This window comes from Vanellus vanellus (genome assembly GCF_965231255.1).
Source record: "Vanellus vanellus genome assembly, chromosome: 6".
Taxonomy (NCBI): domain Eukaryota; kingdom Metazoa; phylum Chordata; class Aves; order Charadriiformes; family Charadriidae; genus Vanellus; species Vanellus vanellus.
Genome location: NC_138911.1, coordinates 53,515,779 through 53,535,793, shown reverse-complemented (window position 1 = coordinate 53,535,793; position 20,015 = coordinate 53,515,779). Strand labels below are relative to the sequence as shown.

General features: G+C 39.1%; 1 protein-coding gene across 3 annotated transcripts in view; it reads right to left on the bottom strand.

Annotated features, from left to right (window-relative positions):
- DGLUCY (D-glutamate cyclase) overlaps positions 1 to 20,015 on the bottom strand; it is a 49,553-nt gene that overhangs the window by 26,163 nt on the left and 3,375 nt on the right. For all 3 annotated transcript variants that reach the window (XM_082485438.1, XM_082485440.1, XM_082485439.1), the window contains exon 2: positions 2,721 to 2,796. The gene's annotated coding sequence lies outside the window, so the exon portion shown is untranslated. The remainder of the gene's footprint in view (positions 1 to 2,720; positions 2,797 to 20,015) is intronic.

Below are 20,015 nucleotides of genomic sequence, written 5' to 3'. Positions count from 1 at the left end.
AATCTGACTCTTTTAATAACTTTTGGAGATTTAAGATATCTTTTTTCTGCAACCTAGTCAACGTTCACACAAAGTTTTTTCCTCAACTTAAACTACCTAATAACTAAAAAGGGCTTATTACATCACTATTAGGAAAAAAGTGAAAGATAGCACAGGGTAAAATAACTTGGCTGCTTATAATTTTAACCTTGGTCACTTTTAAGTAAAGAAACTAAACCATACTCCAATGAATCAGATTACCAACCTCCAAGTTTCTCTTTGATTCAGAAGAAGCCATTCTTGATGTCATTCATAAGAAGTAATAAATATGATAGAATCTGTGCTGCTTTTTTAAAAAGATGCCAGTAAATTAATGTACAATGAGGTGTTACAACCTTCTAGCAAAAGTTAACTTTTCTGTTACAGGTCCACAGTTTTTGTACTATAACTATGATAGTACAAAGTTTCACTCTCACAGTGGAGTGTAATATAAGTGAAACACTTTATTGTGAAAATTTATACCTCTGAGCAACCCATTCCTTAATTAACTTGAAGTAAGAGCAGTGATATGTTTTAACTGAAATTATATAGGTTGTCTGTCCAACATGTTTCCCAAAGCTTGCAGAATTCTGAGAGGCTAAGTTGAGTGCACTGAAATGTAGAGTAAGCTTTTTATCTATTCTTAATTCTGAAATCTTTATATAACATTGTCAGCCAAAAGAAATAAATTTGGATTTTTTTTCTGAATTTTAACTACTTTCTAACTCTTCTCATCTTTTCTGCTTTTACATTATCACTCTGTATGCTGCACAAAAAATAGTCTTCATTACAAAATCACGAACAATTCCAAACTCACACTTTAAAGATAACAAGAAATTGGATTTAGAAATGTAGCTGAGCTCTAATCCAAGCCTATAAGCGTCAATTTAAGAGATGTTATTCTTACTGCAAAGAGAATTTCTAACACCGGTCTGGAATGATTCATTCAAGAGGTTTCAAATTAAATACAGTGATCCTAATAAAAGATGCCAGGTTTCTTAATTAGATTCTTTCAGATTGTTTTTCTTTATTTCTGAGCACCTTTGAAACTATTTAAATCATCTGTAGGTTTATGGCCTTAAGAACTAATAGCTTACTTGGATTTGAAAGGCAGTCTGAAGTTCAGGAAACTAGTTTCAGACAAAAGCTATCTTCAGCTAGGTATGTTATCACCAAATTGCCCTGGTCTGATGTCGGGCAAGCCTGATTCTCTTCTCATAAAGTGTGTGGCCTGTAGCAGAAATGGAAGCACCTACGGGATCTTATCAGCAAACATTAAGGTGCCGAAAAGTTTTAGGTTCATATGACAGCAAGCGGCTAACAAGCTACAGGACTGTGAATATTAGTAGTGCCAAAATGTTGGCTGTAAGTACCTTACAGAAACACTTGGGCTCGTAGCTCCTATTTGTGAACCTGATCCCTAGCTGCAAAGCAACATATATTGTTGATGACTGGCTAGGAAGTGAATAATTTAAACATTAACTTTGTGTAAAAGCAGACTGACTCATCTCCTTCAGATGAGAGATAAAACTCACCTTATGACCATTTGCTATCACTAAAGTTGCTGTGATGATTTTGTATAACTACAGGGAAAATCCAACAGGATTAACATTCTGAGTTATAACTTTAGACCAGTGTATTTGCTATACAACATCAGTAATACATTATGCTGCTGTTTTTCTTTATTAGTTGCTAAAATTGGATAGATGATAAAAACTGTTAGATGTTCATAGTATAACCTAGCTTTTGCTATTATACTTCATCAGGAATGGCTAGTTTCTGTGCAGTATGTTATTTCCCTATGCTAGGGGGCATCATCAGGTTTATATTCCCCAACCATCTCTAGGACCTCCTGGAAAATCACTGGAGCCATCATGAGCGTGGCCAGTTTGGAATGACAGGGGAGAAGCACCAAGATAACTCAGGTCTTACAGCATCTTCTCCACTTTGACCCATTAGCATGTCTACTGAAGCATACAGACTGGCTTCATGGGGCCCTCAAGCAGCACTCTAACTAAACGGTCTCATACAGCTGTAAATCAGTTATCAGGGTCTTTCCCCTGGCAGAGGTTTTTCAGCTTCTTTCATTTTGTTCTGGGATAGTTTCAGTTAACAGTAAGTATCAGTTATCTCATGAGGGTATGTTGGATCATGATACAGACAAAGACAGGGTGCAGGGGAAGTGTTAAAAAGCCCTTAAGAGAAGATGCTAACAGAGCTTATGAGATGGCTGTTGTACCTGACGGCATCCTATGTGGTGTCACCTCACTAAGGGACCCTAAGATCTGGCTTTCCAGTCTGGGTTGCCTTTAATGGAATGAACCTCTAAAGCAGATTAGATATAATCCTGTATAACCAGCATTTGAAAAACAGTTGATTTACTGGCTGCGTAATGACAAACTTCATACTCAAAGCATTCAAAAAAACTTGTTCTAAGTCATGTTGCTCACATCAGACTCCCTGACTTACAATACCAACAACCAATATGGTAAAGCTTCATAGCACTAAAGTGTCAAGATCACTCTTAAAGAACATTTTCTTAAACATTTGGTTCCACATTAGAAGCATAATAAATACTTTTCTTTTTAGAGGTTTACACGAAGACTCAATGTATTTCATGTGTACTTTGAGTTTTACATACTGAACTTAAATGAATAAATATTAAAATATATTGCTGTCCGATACATTAAAATGGCACTTACCCACTACTAATTTGCGGGCACTGCCATTTGCTGAGATGCTCTTCCAAATCTTGACAAGGATGATGGAACTTCAAAGCTGGAAAGAGATGATAATGTACAAGAATGATCTATAAGAACTATGTAGGGAGCTGTGTGATCAGACAATACTGGCAGTATGGCCTACACCATATCAGTAGTTCAGAATAATGAATTAAATTGTCAGAAACCATATTGTATTGAAATGACATTATATTAAAAAGATATATGCACTCAGAAAAAAACATTTATTTGTATCAAAGTGGCAGTCAGGAAGTACAGATATGTACCAGCTTTGGTAAAAGTTCTAAATGGATCTTGGGGCTGGTTTTAATAAGTAACGTAAAATTGTTAGGTGACATCTTCATTTAGTATATATCTGTGTAGCACCGTTCCAGTAGAGTTAAGCAGATACATACAGCTTGATTAATTTGGCCCAGCTGATTTGGAAAATATCCCATTACGTTGACAACAACAATTTTGGGAAGGCCAGAATTGAACGGTGAATATTTTTTTTATTCAGAAATTGTGATCAATTGTTGCCACGTGAAGCTCTAAGTCATTACCCATTTCTACATGCTGTTCTCAGCGCACTAGTTGAGTACAGGTGACAACTGTGTGCAATGAGGTGCTGATCTTTGCTGAGGCAGTTGGAACGGGACTGGTTCTAAGACTCGTCATTATAACTGATTGTAAAGAATATGCTCTATTTCCCCTGAATCCCACAACTCATGCTAGGAAAAAGGCATGTTGAGAGGAATGTTATTTTATCCTGTTAAAAAAACCTGCTGCTTTCAACGGGTGTACCCTTGCCTGTCATACTGCTTAGAGATTCACTAGTTTCTATCTTTAAGCCTTGTTTGGTAACAAAGTTAGTTACTGTATATCAAGGTAAGAGTTAAATATTCAACAGTAATGCTTGGGAAAAGTGACCAATACCATCCACCTTTGCCAAATAATCTGCAACCCAACACGAAGCAACAAAAATGCAGTTCCAGATCTTCAAGGTCCTTTCCAACCTAAACCATTCTATGATTCTATGATTTCTATGATGGACAGAGGATCATCTAGTCCAACCCCCCTGCCAGAGCAGGGACACCTTAGAGCAGGTTGCACAGGAACGCGTCCAGGTGGGTTTTGAATGTCTCCAGAGATGGAGACTCCACCACCTCCCTGGGCAGCCTGTTCCAGTGCTCTACCACCCTCAAAGTAAAGAAGTTCCTCCTCATGTTTAGGTGGAACTTCCTATACTCAAGTTTGTGCCCGTTACCTCTTGTCCTGTCACTGGGCACCACCAAAAAGAGCCTGGCCCCATCCTCCTGGTACCCACCCTTTAAGTATTTATAAGCATGGATCAGGTTCCCCCTCAACCGTCTTTTTTCCAGACTAAAGAGACCCAATTCCCTCAGTCTTTCTTCATAAGAGAGGTGTTCCAGTCCCCTAATCATCTTGGTAGCCCTATGCTGCACCCTCTCCAGCAGTTCCCTGTCCTTCTTGAGCTGGGGAGCCCAGAACTGGACACAGTACTCCAGGTGCGGCCTCACCAAGGCAGAGTAGAGGGGGAGGATGACCTCCCTTGACCTGCTGGCCACACTCTTCTTGATGCACCCCAGGATGCCATTCGCCTTCTTGGCCACAAGGGCACATTGCTGGCTCATGGTCATCCTGTTGTCCACCAGGACTCCCAGGTCTCTTTCTACAGAGCTGCTCTCCAGCAGGTCAGCCCCCAACCTGTACTGCTGCATGGGGTTATTCCTCCCCAGGTGCAGCACCCTACACTTGCTCTTATTGAATTTCATAAGATTCCTCTCCGCCCAACTCTCCAGCCTGTCCAGGTCTCTCTGTATGGCAGCACAGCCTTCTGGTGTGTCAGCCACCCCTCCCAGCTTTGTATCATCAGCAAACTTGCTGCGGGTGCACTCTATCCCCTCATCCAAGTCGTTGATGAATATATTGAACAGGACTGGACCCAGTACTGACCCCTGGGGAACACCACTCGTCACTGACCTCCAACTAGACTCTGTGCCCCTAACCACAACTCTCTGAGCTCTGTCTTGCAACCAGTTTTCTATCCACCTTACTGTCCATTCATCTAACCCACTCTTCCTAAGCTTCCCTATGAGGATGCTGTGGGAGACTGTGTCGAATGCCTTGCTGAAGTCAAGGTAGACCACATCTACCGCTCTTCCCTCATCTATCCATCCAGTCACACCATCATAGAAGGCTACCAGATTAGTCAGGCATGATTTCCCTTTGGTGAATCCATGCTGAGTACTTCTGATAGCCTTCTCTTCCTCCATGTGCCTTGAGATGACACCCAGAACAAGCTGTTCCATCATCTTTCCAGGGATGGAGGTGAGGCTGACCGGCCTGTAGTTCCCCGGGTCCTCCTTCTTGCCCTTTTTGAAGACCGGAGTGACATTGGCTTTCCTCCAGTCCTCAGGCGCCTCACCTGTTCTCCAGGACCTTTCAAAGATAGTGGAGAGTAGCCCAGCAATGACCTCTGCCAGCTCCCTCAGTACTCCAGGGTGCATCCCATCAGGGCCCATGGACTTGTGAATATCTAATTGACCTAACTGGTCCCTCACTTGATCCTCCCCAACCCAGGGGAAGTCTTCCTCTTTCCCTGTTACTTTCTCCAGGGCCTGGGACTTCTGAGGGCTCAGCCGGGAAGTAAAGACCGACACAAAGAAGGCATTCAATAACTCCGCCTTCTCCGCATCCTCCATCACCATGGCTCCTGTCTCATTCAACAGTGGGCCCACAGCTTCTCTGGTCATCCTTTTGCCTCCAACATACCTGAAGAAGCCCCTCCTGTTGAGCTTGACATCCCTTGCCAGCTTTAGTTCCAAGGTGGCCTTGGCTTTCCTTGTTTCATCCCTGCACACTCTGGCAGCATTCTTGCTCCTCTTTGCACACCCTGTTGTTTGCATGTCTTGGGCTGTTTCTTGTTTCCCCCCTCTTTCTTTTGTCTACAGTGGGCCTCCAACTCTGCTTTTTTCCTCCCCAAGCTCTATCTCCACAACCCCAAGCTGGGTTGACCTTTGTAGGGCTTGCTTCCCCGGTTTGTCTGACAGCATCCTTTGGCAATACAGGAGTTTGGATGCCTTCTCGCCTCTCATTAGCTCTTCTTAATTTATATACTTGCTGTATCTCTCAATTGTTCTTTAAACTCTCTCTCAATTTGCAACCTTAAATGAGCTTTTCCTGTTCTCAGTCTGAGACAAAATTAACTTCAGAAATCATAAAACACAATAAATGCACAAATGGTTTCCTAGACCTGTAAGATACAGACTCCTCTGAACCTCAATACCTACACCTACATGTAGAGATATATACACACACACCCTTTTAATATTATGGATAGGCTTGGATTAAGCATAATTTTTCTAATTATTTCCTCCTTAACTTTTAGACAGCGGAACCACCAACTAGCCTTGCAAAGTTATGTATCCTTACATTAAATTGCTGATTGACCTATAGTTTATAAAGCATTTTTACAATTTGCAGAGCATAGTGTCTTTAGAGATAAAGAAGGAAGTGCAGTAAGTGAAACATTTTGTATTACTTTAGAGCTTTCAGAATGAAAAAGTGAATCTGTAAATTTTGCAGATATTTAAATATGAGCATAGATTCTTTTCAGGCCCACACTGTAAATTATTCATTACCCAAGAAAATGGAAAAATGTCATTTAAGTGTCAGAAAGATTACACTTTGAGATGCAGTGGGTGTGTCCGTATCGCTGTGCTAAACCACACCAGATAAAAATGAATCAAAAAAATTACACAATAATGACGAAAGGATTAAAACATCCTTAAAAAGTGTCAGCGTGACTGCTTTGCCTTTACATGTGTCAAATAAATTCATGAAACGAAACTAAAAACATATAGTATTTCTGTGGTTTTAAAGAGGGATCACCTGAGAATAAACAGCCTGTAGAAAGTGCTGCAGGTAAGAGTAACAAACAAGTCGGCTTGAAGGCTGCAAAGCAGTTAATGCCAGTTGCTGATATCACAGATCACAGGTCTGTTTCTGCAGTGGTCACGATACACTCATAAGAATACGGTTTGATGCAGTGACTTTTCGAAGTGCCATCTAGAGACTTGCTTGCAAGGAGCCCAAAGACGCTTACGAAACACAATCTTGCATTGTTTATATCACTTTTGTCCTATTTTCAGTTTAAAGTTTGATAATAAGAATGGGTGTGGGCATGTACAGGTTCATTGGCCAAAAAAAGTGCAGGGGTCACCATTCAACACTGCTGGGCAGGTTTTTTTAGATACCGTCACGCAGACAGCTCCTGCTGCACCAACAGGAACAGCAGGGTAACTTGAGACATGAGCCAGCCCACGGGCTGCCTTTACTGATACATAATGGAAAGTAATCTAAACTAATTATAATCTAACAAACCCTTTGTGTACTATGCCTTGCCCTAGTATGAGTATGGTTACAGAGGTCTGTTAATGTAAACATGGTTTAAAATGACCTGTTGCTTAATCATCAAGCTGATTTCAGATTCTGCTAAGAGACTTCTGTGAAACACACAAACTTCTCTGAAAATTTACTCCATTTGATTTTCCAATTGGGTCTGTCGATTATACTTGTGATGTTTTATTTGACGAATCAATTAATGATCCTTTTTCTCCCCATCTGCTATGAATCATTTCAAAGCACAGAAGTGCTTTGTGTATCATTCCAAAGAGGAAGTGCTTTGTGTATTTTCAGACAGCGGCTCATCCAGCAAATTAAGATTAAATTTTACTTTTGAAATACAGGGCATTTGCCTTTGAAGTTTATGCACCGTTAGATGAAGGCTGCAAATAGAAATTTAAATTAGTTGCCATTAGAGTTCTCTCTGCTGCTTGAAGCAGCTAGCCTATACTCAAGATCCTGCAGATTGTGTCAGGATGAGAAACTGATGATAAAATCAATGTATCTTTGATGCAATCTTGTTTACTTGCAAAAAAGACATACAACGTTTATTTTCTCCCAGTATACTAAGAAAAAATAACAGAAAGCAATTACCAGTTCCAAAGCAGCCATTTCAGATAGCGCTGCCTGTTAGCGTGACATGTCTTGCACAGGCTCCCTGAACTTCCACCACTGCATTTGTATTATTTTACATTCAGCTTTTGCTCTGGGACAAAATAAATTGTTTCCCAGGTGGCATAATATGGGCAGAGACTAGAGAATAGTTCACACCGGGGCCTTGGCCTTGCACGGGCACAATCTATGCAAGAAGTCAGCTGTTTAGGCTTTTTATCCTGCAAAGAATGGGGTCGTCTCGTGACTTCAGGTGCCCTTTCAATCCCGTGGGTCATATCCTGATACCTGCACACCCTGCCCCATCATCTTACCAAAACACATGACTAACAAACTTTAGTGCAGCCACCTCATTTACATGCACCTTTGGCAAGATACCGTACACACACATATGAAGAGACAAGGACCTCTATCGAGGTTTAAAAATGCCACTTTCATGCCTTTGTCTTTGCTGAGAGGAATACTCACCAGCTGCAGCAAGAAGAGACAGCAAATGATCTACCAGAGGTTGTTTTCGTATAAGATGACAAGAAGTGCTTATTCAACTTCAAGAAATTGAAAAAACACATGAGGGTGGTATTTAAATATAGTTTCCCAAGCTACACTGAGCTACAGATGACGTTCAGAATTGCTCCACAATTCTCTGGGCTGGGTCCAGCCCAGCCACCGGTTCTCTGTCTTGGCCTCTTCTGGCACTGAGACAGCCCAAGGATGCAGGGGAACCTTGCCTGCAGGCCACCAACGCCAGCCTCTCCACTGCCCCCTGAAGCAGCACTGGCCAGCCAGCACAGTGCTGTGCGCTGGAGCCAAGGCGATGAGTATTGGCAGGATAAAAATTCCTCAAGCGAGGAAAATTTTTCTTCCCCATCTTACTCATGCAGAATGAAAGTGGAAGTCCATAGGACAAAGTACAGTGACTTGTACTGCTTTGTTTGCAAGGCAGCAGCCACAGGTACTTATTTTGATAAGAAAGAATGTCACCGCCTAGGTTACACCCTGTCATGTCATGCATGGTCACCGGGCTGATGGGGTGTCTGTTCCTCCCAAGGAATTCCATCTGAAGGTAAGCGAGTGATGTTCTGCTCCCTACACACCATAAAATTAGTACCATGCTCCCCCAAAAAAAAGTGTCATGCTCCTGCTGTCAGGCCATTCAGGCTACCCCCAGGAATATGCCATTCCTTTTGGGTTCACGTCTGCCAGCAGGTGCTAAGTCACTGCATCCATGGCTTCTCACTAAGCAATTCTCCTCAGATATGGCCACTAAAGGAATGATTGTAGCCTACGTACTTAGACAAAGATGGTGTCCTTGAAATGTGGGTGTCTTAGTAGGCTGTGTCTAGGAAACCTTCAGTGAACTGTACTTCTCCAAACACTACCAAGCACGAGCATCTTTACCTCCACAAATACCTCTGATGGAGAGATACTGACTTTTGTTGTTCCACTGATTCCTTCAGCTCTCAGACAGAGAAGTGCTGTAAACTGCTTAAAAGGACTGAGCATCATTTCCCTGATGGAACTCCTGGCTTAAGCACTGCCATTTGGATAACCAGATGAATCAGGGGCAGGCTCTGCAAGAATACCTCACTGCAGCTTCCAGGAGTAAGTGTAGAAAAAGTGCTGTTAGCAAGGTGCTATGTGATGGCAAATGGTATGCACCTGGACTGCTATTTTATGTTGGAGTATCCACGCTGCCCACATATTAAATGTTAATCTGCATCAAGGATGCCTGAACAGCTTTGTTCTGCAGCATCCATGCCTACTGGAAAGGCTCCATGAAGTTGCAGACAACTTATGGCTGCATTACTATGTTTTTATTAGTGCATACCTGACAAATATGGTACTATGTGGCGACTATAGTTGTCATGATGATCTGGAAACTGCCCTTGATGGTCTGTTTGGTGCAGCCAGGTACCTGCAGACACATTTACACCCTATCTGCAAGAGCTCAGGGCCTGACTGGCCAACACTGAATACAGCAGCATGATGAAAAGGAATAGTGATAAGCAGTAATATCAATAATCAGACATACACTCCAAGGCTGACAATGACCACAATCCCTATGGAAAAGAGAGTGCTGCTTTGTCCCTAGTGAAGATGCCCAAGCTCTAGAAACCACAAATGTTACATACTTATTTGGCAGACTACATCACAGAGCCCATAAATCATCAATGACAATGCTCACCGTCCTTGAACTTGTGAACAAGAACTTGCAGAATTAGTGAGTTATAATCCTGAACAAAGCCCCTTGTGGTGGGACTCAAATGAAGATCTTCTTCCCCTGCCTATACAGAGACAATATGAGACTCTATGCCGCATGAACCTTTGAGGACCTCAGCTTGGCAGTAACATGGGCAACGGAAGACCTGGATGATGTGGCAGTTCAACCAAGCAAATGAGAGTGTTGCTACACTGACCTGATTGTCCAGTAGGAATCCAGAAATGAACTAGTTTTATAGACAAATGGCAATCACACTGACCACGGGAAGAGAGGTTCTGCAAGTGGTGTGTTGGTGCTGCAGAGTACCAACAGTGCCTCCAGTCACCCTCTCCATTTCTGAACTCATAACAGTCATTCAAGATCAGCATATGATGTAATCCCACTGGGCAACTGTCCTCAGCCACCAGAATAGTCCTTGACGAAGCAGAGAATTAGTTACCCTATAGCCATAGGCTGCAATGGTGTCTACTGTCTAGAAGAAAGATGGGTTTGAACTGAAGCATTGTAGTCTGAAAAGGAAACCCTCTATTACCTTCCATTTTAAATTGAGGAAAAGGATACAGGCCCTTATCAAACTGTCCTGGACAGCCTGACCCCACAGCACAGGGATGATTCTGACACAATCAGTCTATCATGGTATCCCCAGAGCGTCACCATCGGTGGCAGCAGCACCATAGCTGTGCAGTAAATGCAAGGGAGAAGGTTAGGAGCTCTGCTAGGCTTGGGTCCTAACAAAGGTCATGTGAAGAACTTCTCATATAAGTTTCTGGTTACAGACTAAATCTGGTATCAGATGACTAAATGCTGTCACTCTGTTAGCTATTCAGCAGCTAATACAATACACTACTGTGTTCAATGCAGTTAGAGCAGACAGTGAATATCTCAAACCGCTGCCTTGTGCAGTTTCAGCAGAGAACTCAAGATGTTGAAAAAATACACAGTTCACCTTTCTAGCTCATAGAATTCATGCTGAACTTTTACTGCTTTTCCCCATGTTTCGTGGGTAGAGTAAGACCTGTAGGCCTATCCCCCTCATACCTTTTATCACCATTAAAATATTTTTTTTTAAGCAGCTCGGTGTTACAGAGATGACTCATAATGCTGCAGCACCAGTTAGCTGACTTGAAAGAGATGTTAATGTCATAATTTTGATTTTCATTACTAAACAATAAGAAGGTAAGTGCTGAAAATGTCTTACACATCTATCACCTCATTTCATATTTTTAACATATAAATAAGCTACAGAGGTTGGTGTATCTTGGTGTGCTCTACTTCCAAAATTCCATTTTAATGCAGATTTGAGCCCATATTTTGTATAGAAGCAACAAAGAACAAAATTTAAGCTATTACTTTTTTTGTCTGTTTGTTTATTTAGGGGGTTGTTCCCGGATACTGTTGAGGCAATAGGCAGAAAACTTTGTCCCAGAGCTTACAGTTTAAGGACTCAAACCTATAGTACTTCTAAGAATATAAGTGAGTTCAAGGACAGATGAAGTGCTTAAAAATTTGCTGTATTGTACTTCATCTGCATAAGTGTTTGCATACAAGCCGTATAGTATACACAGATCTGAGTACAGAAAGATGTGACAGAAAAGTTAGGTTAAAGGCAAAAAAAGAGATAAGCAATACACATGCTTTTTATAAACAGGTGTATGGAACTAGCAAACACCCCTGATGTAATTTAAGTTATAATTAGTATTGATGAGCCATGCAGTTTGGAAATAAGGTTTAGCTCTTTTTTTTGTCTGCTTAGCAACTATTGATCCTTTTTTCTGTTTTCTGTATACATGCCAGACAGGCGATTGCAATAATGTACCTTAAATATCCATAACTTCTATTTAGGAAGTGCTTTAAGATACTAAGTTTTGAATAACAATTTTTGTTCTTGGATTTTTTTTTCACATAACTTATTATGTATCGTAAGTATGGAGAGTGTGTTAAGTTTTGTTTTATTTTGTTTTCAAATGGGAAAAGACTCTTGGCTTGTTTGAGCCTTAGGTTCTGATCCGACTGAATTTTTCTCCTTCTCTGAAACAGATTTTCACTTTCCATTACATCACAGTGCCTTAAGAGTTTCACGGCGTGTTTAATGCATGAATAAAGTCCAAATAATTCAAAATATTATTAGAACAGTATTCTTCAGAAGATAGCATTAAAGCTACATCAAGCCCAGTACCCTGACTTTGACAGTGGCCAATAATGCATACGTAAGGAAGATTTTAAAATCAGAACAAATATTGACAGAACTTAGCTAGTATATCCTTCCAGCATTCCACGACTTGTGGTTCAGGAACTTCAGAGCTAAGGGTGATTTCTTTGTTTGTAGAGGGTAACATAAAAACTGATAGCCAAGTGGACTTTATCCCATATAAGTGCAATTTGCAGCATATCATGCAGATTTCAGTAGCTACCTCCTAAATTAATTTACTTAAGGAACTGTCTAGATGCAAAAGCCAAGAATTTTGCATGGATTGTTTTATTAGGATTCTAGCTCCAGAGCTAACATATTTTAAAGTAACAAAACTATCTTTATATTAGAATGCAATCTACAAACACAGACATTCCTTTAATCCTAATTCCAGAAATATATATCCTCTTGAGACAAGCATCTTAGAAGAGTGTTCCAAATACAATTAATTAGCTACTACCAGCAATATCTTCTCCCAAAGAAGGGTCAGACTAAATAGTATATGCAGTGAAAAAAAGACAAGACAAATTAAAAGCACTCAGCAGCTTCCATTAATGGTCTCCAAGTCTAAATGTACAATTAAAATAGAGCATTCAGATTTGCAAAAACTGAACTGTGAAAATCTATGGGGTTTGTCTCCAAAAGATTAGTCAAATGTGTGGGGTTTTGACTGGGGGGGAAGGGAGTAGTGAGTTTGGTTCAAACCTAGGGCTATTTAGCTAGTTTATCTTTTAACACATTTTTTGTGACCACCTAGGACTTTGAAAATGGAGTGAGTATCCAGGATTAGCATTTCTGGACAGAAAAAGACAAATCTACAAAACAGGTAATTGCTCAGCTACTTGGAAGTAAAAGCAAACAAACAAAAATCATATACAGCAGGCTATATTGTATGATATATTGCTATATCATACCTATCAGGGAGTATCTTTAATAATACGCAAAGATAGAAGAACTTTATCATGTAAATATAGGCTAAAGGTCTTTCTCACTACAGAAAGAAGAGAGGGGATTTTAATCAGCTAAAAGGAAGATGAACAGGCATCAATTACTAGACTCTGCTATGATTTCCAGTCAGACTGATACAGCAGTAGAAGACGGCTGTCAAAAAAAAAAGTTACTACTACTAAAACATTTGAAAAGATGATGGTAGCTAATGACTTTCAAACTCCATTCTCTGCTGACAGATTTCCCTAATCTAACTCTCTTCTCCATTCTCATAACACTTGTCTTTGTAAATTAACCAACTTTCACATAGAAAGTTTGGTATACAAGGCTAATTTTGAATCTATTAAGCACTTCAAACTGCAGACATATGAGATATACAATCATTGTGTCCATGGGAAAATTGCCACAAATAATGCAAGTTCACTGAAGCATGAAAATACAAGACTGGAAAGAAGTGAGACTTTCTTGCTTGACATCGAAAGTATAGTTTACCGGAAGGCATATAAAAGAATATGAAACCATATATAAAAAATATTAGCAAATCTGTGTCCTCCTGATCAAACATGCCTTTTTTTTTTTTTTTTTTTCTCTCCCATTTACTGGAAAGTATAAAAACTAAGCATTCTGAGTAGATCCAGCTTCTGTTTGGAAAATATTACACAATATTTTCCACTCCTTTTGAAGAAGGAAAGTATAGCGATCAGTACTTGCTTTCAAACTCTAGGCAAAAAACCAAGTGTGTGCAAATATATATATAATATATATACATTCATTCCATGGTTGATCACATAAAGCAAACTGTTTTCAATTACAGAGTTATTTCAAGACTGCATAAATTTAGCAGAATAAAAGACAGTCCAAAATGAATATCTTATAGTTCAAAGAATAGAATGATCTGTATTTGAGTTTTCCATGGTTACTAGAGTATACAAAAGAAAATATGCAAAACAAAGTATATTAAGGGGGCATTGTTTAGGATATAATCTACGTATAAAAATAGCTAAGAATATTAACAGATCTTGGGTTCATGAGCTCTGCAGAAGCCACACATCTCAAATGTCTTTCTTAAAAATAAACAAGAATAGTGAGGCTACCATGCTTATAGATGGCACATTTTGTTCCCTATAGACACGTATTTTTGATGGACAACCAATTTCTGACCTTTATAGTAATTATCAGCTTCACTGAAAAAGTCAAAAGTTTTCCCAGTTTTCAGTTGTGCTCTAAGGGCTTTCATCATAGCACATCAATGATAAATTTTGAGGGCCACCTTTTTGTTCTGAATCTGTATATTTCTCAGCCAAAAGGAGAGCCACTCCATAGCAGGGGCTCTTCAGCATTACTGCAGGGTGATGTAATCTCTTACCTGCACTGAACGCTTGTCCTGTGACCAAAACCATAAGCATATGCTTTCAATTATAGTGTGAAACTTCTGCTGAAAATAACCTCAGTACCACCTATAAAATAACATTTAGAATTAATTCATTAGATCTTTTTGTAACAAATCAGAACACATTTGTGGCTTCTTTGAATATGAATATTGTAGGTAACCTGACTCCTGGGATATTTACTGTATGAATATGTGCACTTAATAGGTAGATGCAAGACCAGCAAATATTCAGGAAAGACAAGAGATAAGCCTCTCTGAAGTAAATAGCTAAAGATTAGCAATGAACATTCTATGAACAGAAGATAGAAAGATTATTAATAAGACGGATAGGCAGACTTTCTTTAAATGTTTTGGTTTCATCGTTATTCTAGACAAGGCTCTGTTTTAATAAGATTTCTGTATTTGTCCCTTTTAAGAATCTCAACAGGAATAAAGTTTCCAAAACCAAACAGAACAACCAAATCAACAGGGCCAAAATAGATTGAATTGTAGCCCAAAGCTTCAACTATATAAGAGGACACACTGTGAAGCTTCAACCCAGAGAGGTAAAAGCATTAAAAGGAAGAGACGAGTGATGATGTGCAGATGTGCAGCATCACCTGCAACCATGACAATAACATCCCTGACTCTAACTGAAGACAAATGAATGTCGCTGCTACTGCAGCAGAGGCAGAGAGTGGGGGGAAAACTGCTCTCCTGGGGCGTGTGGGTGGGGTGAGAAGGCATTTACTTCTGCAGAGAAAGGGAGGCGCTGGGAAGATTAGGCAACTGGTGCCTTAGAGGAGGAATGATTACTTTTTCATGGGATATCTGAAGTCAGAAAGGGTACATAAAAGGCTACAGAAAGCAAGGTCCTGCTCTGGTTTGAAACACGAGATTAAATAAGGGATTAACACTTGGTCTGTGTTTGTCAAAAGCACGGAGAGACTCAAGATTTTTGCAGAAATCCCCTTCATCTTCTCCCCATATATCCATCAAAGGCCAGCACACTGTGGCTGTCGTGGGCTTGTGTCCAATCCCAAAAGATTTATAATTCTGTTGCTTTGGTACTTGCTGTCCAAAAGCAATTTTTTTTTTCTTATTTATAAACCAAACCTGTACCTCATGCTTGTCCATGGCCTTCAATCACATAACTTTCTAAAGAAAAATATTCTCACACAGTGGAACAGTTTAACCAATTTATTATCTAAAGACTTAGGAAAATAATGGAAAGCATCTCACAACAACTCACTACCACCCAAACCCAAATGCTTTCATGGGAAGACATTGTAAGGCCACGTTGCAGATACATGTTACGAGTGATTAAGTTGAAGTCATACCCTGTCTGCGTATTACAAGCAATTCTAAGAATCGTGGGGTTCACCTCATTTGAGTTCCCATTTTGAAGATGCATCTCACTAGTGCTGTAAGAAGGTAACAGAGTCCAATGGGAAGCAAATCACTTACTACAGAGTGTCTGTAATGACATGGTGCATTTGGTGTAATAAAATCTGGCTGAATAGGAATGTGTGCTTTTGAAGCTGGAGAGAGATGGGGTATTAGCGTAAATCTTCATTAAATCCCAGAAAATGCTGGGGGGTGAAGGGGTTGAAATAGCTCAGTGTTAATGAAGTTATTTACAATGTCAATAATCTGCACTGCTGTAATGTTGCCCATCAACATGTTAACAAGCAGTCACAACAGAAAAGTGACTTTGAATGTGACATGTTGTAAGGAGGAGGATGCCAAACCTCACTCTTAGCCAGACTTAAATGACAGCCAAAGGAAAATTGCTTAATGGGACATTGATTTGCATAGAAGTCTAACACTTCATAGAAAATGCAAATCCTGAGGAATTTACAATAGGAGTGTAAAATGCCTTTTGACCAACTGTGGTTTCAATATGCTCTTGAAAGACTGTCACAGCAAACATTTTACATTAGAAAAGAGGTGTATTGAAACTGAGGGTTCTAACGCTTAAATAACCTAGGTTTCCCCCTATAAGTCCTTTACCTAAGAAAAATGAAAGAAATGAGGCTGTGCAAGAATTACTGAAATCTCAAAGAACTGCCAGTGCCTGGTGCATGACCTGTACCTACAGCAAATATTTAACTGGCCATTTTGAGGCAGGGGGACTCATGCTTCCCATTCTGGGTTTGCCTATGAAATAGAGGCAGATCCAGCAAAAGCATGGAGGAGATAAAAAGCAACAATTTCTCATTCTCTTTTTTAACTAAATCATTATGGGTCATCAGAAGAAACTAGCAAATGGCAAAGTCAAAGCAAACAAGTAGAGGTCTGTCTTTATAGACTGCATAGGTAAACCTTAGAATTTTCTTACCACAGTTTGTCGTGACACTGCACAGCTGCTATTGGCTGATGCTGGAGGTGGGATACTGAGCCAGACATACCTTAGTTTGTATCCTATCTCTCAATAAATCAGTATGAAAAATTTAAGAAACACAGTAATGAAAGGGCAGAATCGCTGAATACTAGTAACCAGTTAGCTCTAGTCCCAAGTCATACAGTATACAGTGCCACTGTCAATTATGAAATTTCACTTAAAAATCCCCATTTTTTAGACATATTGAAAATTTGTAATTTATTATTACAGATACTAGTTATACTACCTGATTTTTCACGGTAGTATGTTATACCTGGTTTATGTTCATGGAATCATGTTTATCTACTGTTTTTATAATCTTTTTTTTTTTAATTTTTTTAAACTAAGGGTAATCTTTCAAAATTTTCCTCAAAACATTTTCCTGGTCCTTTTAAAGAAGTTTTTAGTTGTAATGTTGCTTATATTAAATGATATTGTATTATATTATATAATATTATATTGCACTATGTTAAGAGGTGCTTTACAGTCACCTGGTATAGTATTTTTTCTGAGGAGCTCGAAGTTCCACCCAAACTCCAGGAGATATACCAGTTTGGAGTATAGAATATATTTATCTTAATTTATCCATCTGTTTCAGGATTTTCTCTTCTGTAATTTAATTAATGGGAGTATCTTATCTTTTTAAATTTTAAAGAGTAGGTCTGAAATCAATAACCATACAACTGGAAAAGGGAAAAAGTAATCGCTACAATATTGTTCACTTCATGAAATCATGGTAATTTAACAGATGCAATATCTTTAAATACATCAGTAGAAAAAAAAGTTGTGGAAATCAAGTTATTAGTTTTCATTTATACTTATCAAAAACTCCCTTTCCCCCTTCATTTTATGTGGCACTTCTTTTTGCTTATCTCCTTTTCAATAGGCTTTCTTTAAGAATTATAATGCATACCTTTAAGCTCTCTCATTTAATAACCTTTTTTCTCATGTTTTTGTTTCCTTCTTTGGGGATGGAAAGCAGATGCATAGCTTCTGCAACTATCAGGATGTACTCACGGTCTCCATGCTGAGTTAAAAATTTTAATTTCCTCATCTTCAGCTTTCAGATCATCTTGATCAGCTTCTCCTTTCTAAAAGTCTCCTTCTCCAGAGTTTACAGTCAATTTTCAAAATAGTGAGAATTCACATGTGAGTCTTCTGAAAAGGATTTTGAGTTTAATTACACTGCAGTCAGTATTACTCAGAGGTTTAATGATACCATTACGTAGAACGGCCCTCTGTGTTTCTTCCAACAAATTTGAAAATAATTTCAAATTATTACGAGTGAGTGAGGATTAGGATCCAAAAGCCAATTCTTTGTATTAAGTAGAAATTCCATCTCTGCCTAGCTTAAGCATTTTAGCAGATCAGAAATTGAAATAAACCTCTCTTTCTGTTTTAATACATAGTACTGCATCCTTTCCCCTCTGGACAGCATTCATTCATTTTCCTTTTCCTCATTAGAAACTGAGTAACATAACAAATATTTTCATTTTGTCTCTTTTATTTTGTCTCTTTTATAGCCACCTAGATTTTTAACAACTAAACTTTTGAAAGTGTTGCTGGGAATAGCAGCTGTAACTGTACTGTAACTGAAGAAAAAATAAACAAATGAATGTTGAGTGAAGAAATGAATACTAACTGAAACAGGACTTAAGTTTAATCAAAGATGTGACCCTAGAATCAGTAACACATCTTCACTTATATGCAGTCTTTCAAGAAACGATCCATTTCCTGACAGACCTGTACCACTTCCGTTAAGAGAATTATTAAGCTTGGATGCTTAGCATAACTTTTCCTTTCATGGTAAGACATTAAGTGGTTTTAGTGAGATAAAACTGCTGGCCAGAGCAGTTTCATACAAAAATTCTTTAAACGGAAAATTTACCTACCCAATCTGCTTTTCTGACAGTTATCAAGCACAATATGTTCAACTGCAAATTTAAAAAAAAAAAAAAATCACAGAGAAGAAATGTAAACGTGAAACCAGAACCAATACTGTACTAAAATCTCACACAAAAGCTGTTTCATGTCATGACTGTCTTTCACAGGGAGTCCTTCCCTAAATTCATTTTTTGGTTTCCAAAATTTGATCCTCTTTTTCCCTTGCTGTGCAAATGTTCTCCGTGGAGTGATTAAGGGGAACATTTTGTATCATGTGGCTTTCCAACATTTCTAATTTGAAAACAACACCTATTTCGGTAACAATTCAATGACCATAAGAAAGTGCCAGACGCCTCCAACTTTAGCTCCATAGAAACTACATTTTTCATATGCAGCTCCCCTTCAGAAAGTAAGTAAATCAAGTACCTCAAAACCATAAAGTGGTGACACCCTGGAAGTATGCAGCTACAGCACTCATTTTGTTCTTTCTTTCTCTCTCATTTCCTCTCAGAAGTCTGTACACTGAGCATTTCAATTTCACCTCAGCTCTCAAACCAGCTTGGCACATGCTCTCCTTTAGAACCAAAAAGGAAATGTTGTGACACTTTTTCTTAAATGAAGTTCAATAATATCTTTCCATGTGGGTATTTCCCACAAGATTTTTCCCTCCCTCTCTTCACAATTAGCAATGGCAAGTAAATACACATATTTTTGAACAGTTGTGTTGTGGGGTAGAGAAGGGACATCTATCTTTAGAACTGTGTTACTCCATGTTCCCAAACTTGCAGCACACGCTCAGCCCAAACATTGAACTGTTGGTTGATTGACCTGTCAGGTTGCTCTTATCGTACACATGAATATGAAAATGCTATTTAAAAAAAAATACATTTACACTATGGAGGGAGAGTGGGTCTGCATCACCCCATAGTTTTTAATTGTTTTTACATTAAATATTTCCCCTTCTAACATTGGAGAGGTAATTTATTGAATGCATAATCACACCAAATACTATTTTTTTGTTCAGTGTCATAGCACACATACAAATATTTAAAATGCAAATAACATTTTCTGTCAGTTAAATTGCACTCAGAGCTGCACTTCTAAAAGTGCAGTTTACATAGCAAGGGTGGTCTTACTTCTCCAAACTATATAGGAATCTCCTACAGTCCATTCCCTACTCCCTGTGGGTCTATAGCCCATCATTGTTTCTGTACTTTCATATGCCTGCTTTGGCTGCAGGCTCA